We start from the raw sequence: 4,647 nt of genomic DNA, 5'->3' as shown, positions 1-4,647 counted from the left end.
CAATTATAAAAAATTAAGAAATCTTACTAATCATCAGTGATTCAGTATTCACTATTCAGTAGTGTTTGTATCATCATCATCAGAGGATGTTGTATTATGTCCACCTTTATCTTGAAGTCTCGCCTCAGCATCCAACCCAATCTTTGAAGCAGAGAAGCATCTCAACCGTTTCGCCAGTCATCCTACTTCTCTTTTCATCAAGAACACGCCGACCTGCACTAAAAGCGGATTTCGATGCTAATGTGGACATCGGCACAGCTAAAATATCGCGTGCAATTGCAGACATAACAGGATATTGATTTTTAACACTCTTCCACCAAGATAATACATCTAGACTCTCTATTTGATTTTCATCATATGCAGACTGAAGATCATTTCGTAAATAAAATTCTAGTTCACTACTTAAAGATGAAGAAGATGAAGATGAACTTGAAGCATTGGTGTGTTTTCTCTGTGCAATGAATGAAAAAATAGATGACGAACGAGAACTACTAGAAGAAGAAATAGAGCTTTGTACGGAGAATCTAGATCCACGAATTTTTTCATCATATATAGCATAAATATTATAAAGAAGTTGTTTTACCTCAATTTTAGCAGGTTCAGGATCTTGAATCATATTTTCACAGTATGCATCAAGTAAAATTAGCACGCCATTCAATTTAACTCTTGGATCAAATACAGCAGCTAAGTTATGCATAGGACATATCTTGTCCCATACTCATTCCATTTAGATTCCATTTGTTCAATAATAGGCATTAAAACATCATCAAATCTATGTTCTGCAAATTTTTGACTAATTATATATGCTTGTTGTAAAAATGAACATGAAGTTGGATAACAAATACCAGAAAGAATATTGGTAGCATTATAAAAACTAAGCAAAAATCTTTCAAAATTTTTCCTTTATTCCAATCAGTTTCAGTCAATGTAAAGCCTAATCCACGATCATTAATATGTGCACTTAATAAGTTTTTATATGGGTATGCATCATGTATCATGCTATATGTTGAGTTCCAACGAGTAATTACATCAAGTTTAAATTTTTTTAAAACGTTTACCATGATTTATACATAGTTTCTTAAATTCTTGAAGTCTTGATCTTGAAGCATGAATAAAAGAAACTGCATTTCTAATTTTTGAAATCACATCTTGAATCATGCCCATGCCAGCTTGAACAGAAAGATTTAAGATATGACATGCACATCTAATATGCAATAAATTTCCATTTAACATGGGATGCAATGAGTCCTTTAATAATGTAACAGCAGAATTATTATTAGATGCATTATCAAAGTAATAGACATAATTTACCATTAATATTATATGAACATGCAGTTTGATAAATGATATTTGAAATTTGTTGCCCAGAATGTGGAAAATCAAAAGCACGAAAAGCAAGAATATGTTTATTTAATTGCCAATCATTATCAATATAATGAGCAGTAATGGCAATAAAACAATTACTACCTACAGATGCTGACCAAATATCAGAAGTTAATGAAATTTTTATATTTAAAGTAGAGAGTGTTTCAATTAAAGTTTGTCTCATTGCTAAAAAGTTTGTCATAGCTACTTTTCTAAATGTACGTCTACTAGTTCTTTTGTAAGCAGGTTGTAGGTTTAATTGAACATATTCTTCAAAATTAAAAGATTCACATAAACTAAAAGGTAATTCATCCTTAACTATCCATTTTACAAGTGCTTTTCTTTGATTTTCATGATTATATGCAAAATTACCTACAAGTGATCCCCCTTGTATATTAAGGGTACTTTGAGCATGAGAATCATGCATCCTATGACTCTCTTGATGGCTTTTTAAATGGCCTGTTCCCCCAGTACTACTACAACTATAAAGTTTGGCACATTTTGTACATTTTGCTTTCCAGACTCCATCAACCATAATTCTATCAAATTCATTCCATACAGCACTAGTCTTCTTACGAGAAGAGGTTTGATCACTAGTTTTCTAGAGGAACTAGGAACATGGGGTTGGGGATTAGTTTCTTCTCCCTCAGAAACAGGAGGAATGCCAAATGATTTTTCTCAAAAGATGACATATCTAAATTGATGAATGCAAAAAGAAAAACTAACCACAAGGAGGAATTGAGTAGAGGGTCAAGGGCAGAGGTAGAGCCGAGATTCTGAGCTTCCTCTTGTGCTCTGAACAGGAGTGACCTTCTCTTCTCAACAGGAACCTCCTCTTGTGTAGCACTTGAACACTTGTTAAATGCAAACTAAAAATTAAATTGCTAGAAGAGCACTTTAGAAGAGAGAATAGTAGTAGTAGAGAAGGAGAGAATAGTTGGTTTGGTGTGGTGAGAATGAGGGAGAAAAGGGGTATTTATAGGACTCCAAATTTTTTTTCCCCAAAATACCCCTCAAATTAGCCGTTTTTGGACTGTTGGGAGTGGTATTTTGAGAAAAAACCAAAAATAGCCGTTGGAAACGGCTATTTTCTCCCCCCTTCCAGACGGGCCGTGCCTGGCACGGCCCGTTTGCGCCCGAGACGGGCCGTGCCTGGCACGGCCCGTCTCGTGCCGTGCCGGGCCCGACCCGCCAATCCACAGGCCTGGGGCCGGGCCGGGCTTGAGTTTTTCGCTGAGCGGGCCGGGCCAGGCACGGCCCGTTTAGTTCGTGGCCCGGTGGGCCGGGCCGGCCCGATGCCCATCACTAGCTAAGAATTTCTCGTCTCCGATGGAATCAAATCTCCTCCTCCTCCGACTCAATCAGGAGCAGGGAGGCTAATCGGGCTGGCTTCATGGTGGTTGGGCCAAGCAGGCCAGGCTAATGATGGCATGTTAAAGTGTTACACGAAAAACTTACCCTTTCTTCTAAGTAAACTTCCTTCCTCACGGTTATATGCTAGATTAACACTCTTAATTGGCATTAAGCTAACTGATGGATAGCCCCATGTGTAAGCATCAGCTGCACCACTAAGATCTCTTCCTTATGTGACATGGGATTACTGTCACTCTCTCAACAGCCATCACTACGTCAGCAGATGGAACCCTGTGTGAGAATGGTGGGCGCTCCTTCGCATTTTTCTCCTTAGACACTGTTCATAACCGCTGCGTTCCGGCCAAGTGGATATATAAAAACAATAACTTCGTTGTCCTTAACTCACGATTTTGCTCAAAAAGTCATCCATGCTTGAATATTTGTGATCGAAAGCACCAAGTGGATATTGCCATATGTCAACTTCAACCGGACAGAATTAATATTACTTGATTGATGCACTGCGCCTATTTCGTTGAAGATAAAGCACCGATTGAGCGACTTAAAACGACAACCAAATTAAGACCTGAAGCAAGGGGTCCACTCACATCATTTCTCGCCATCAAGTCCGTTTGGTGCTCTTTGAGAAATGGAGAACATAGAAGTTTCAGATTTCATGTCTTGTGCGGAGATATGTGCTATATTTGTAGACATGTTGCATGCCATGCGTTGCATGAGTTAGAACTGAGATCCAAGAACCACTACAAGAACATCTAGCATTGCCGACGCTTTTAATGAATTTGCTGACACGAAAAAGCACTGCGAGTTTGATTCATGATACTTTCTAAAGTATTGCAAAAGTGTTGGCAATGCTATCTAGAAAAATAGTTTACAACGTTTTTGGTTCACATCATGAGTTATAACAAAGGATGCTTATAAACGTCACTAATCGCCGACACTTTTCAATAGCATCAGCGCTGAAGTGTTTTATATTAGCGACGCATATTTGCGTCTCTAATTAACGACGCAAATAAATGTTGCTAATGTATGTTTTAACGATGCTTTAAAACGTCATAAGCGTATTTTTTTAAAAAAAAATTATTAAAAATATCTTAAAACTTCATATATAAATATATATACCAAACATATATATATATAACAGAAGTCATATGATAACACATATAATATATATAAAATAGCAAATGTTCATATTGTCAAATATAATTATATTGTTTAATTGAAAGTCAATTTACAACTCAATGTGCTTCGGAATTTATAAAAAATATTTACATAAAACTCCTAAAAAAAATAGTCTAAGGGCTATTAGGAGTCGATGGCATCATCATTATCATCTCTACGACAATTGAAAGTATTAGGAACCTACAAAAAAAAGATAAAAACTTTAGAACCTAAGAATATAAAAATCACAAAATATTATAAATCATTAAGCTTATACAAAATTACATAATAATTATGTAAATATTCAAATAGATATAGTTATTTACCTGAGGAGGGACAAACCTATGCAACAAAGATGCAATCTGGTTAAGCTGACCTCTCAAAGATTATATCTCTGTTTGATGGCTCTGCCTCAACTCCTCCATCTATGCCTCCAGCCTGCGAACCTCTACAGTGCTACTACTATGTCTAGTATCCTAGTTATATTTGCTCACTGCAGACAACTGAGTGGGATAAACTCTAACGCCATAAATCCTCACTCGACCATCATGCTCTAGTCCCATCAATTCGGCGAACACCTGACTCTAACACCAGACTCATACAAAATAAAACTGCTATCTCAGACGGTATGACTCATCCTATAGAATCCACGTCACGAGGCTCACTTTCATGCTCTTCCATCTACAACAAAAAGTATATATTATATGATACATCATCCATGATACGTGATATATGATAGAAAATATTTGGTTC

The sequence above is a fragment of the Phoenix dactylifera genome, chromosome 5 (assembly GCF_009389715.1).
Source record: "Phoenix dactylifera cultivar Barhee BC4 chromosome 5, palm_55x_up_171113_PBpolish2nd_filt_p, whole genome shotgun sequence".
Taxonomy (NCBI): domain Eukaryota; kingdom Viridiplantae; phylum Streptophyta; class Magnoliopsida; order Arecales; family Arecaceae; genus Phoenix; species Phoenix dactylifera.
The sequence above is the reverse complement of the archived record's forward strand: the minus strand, read 5'-3'. Positions refer to the sequence as shown.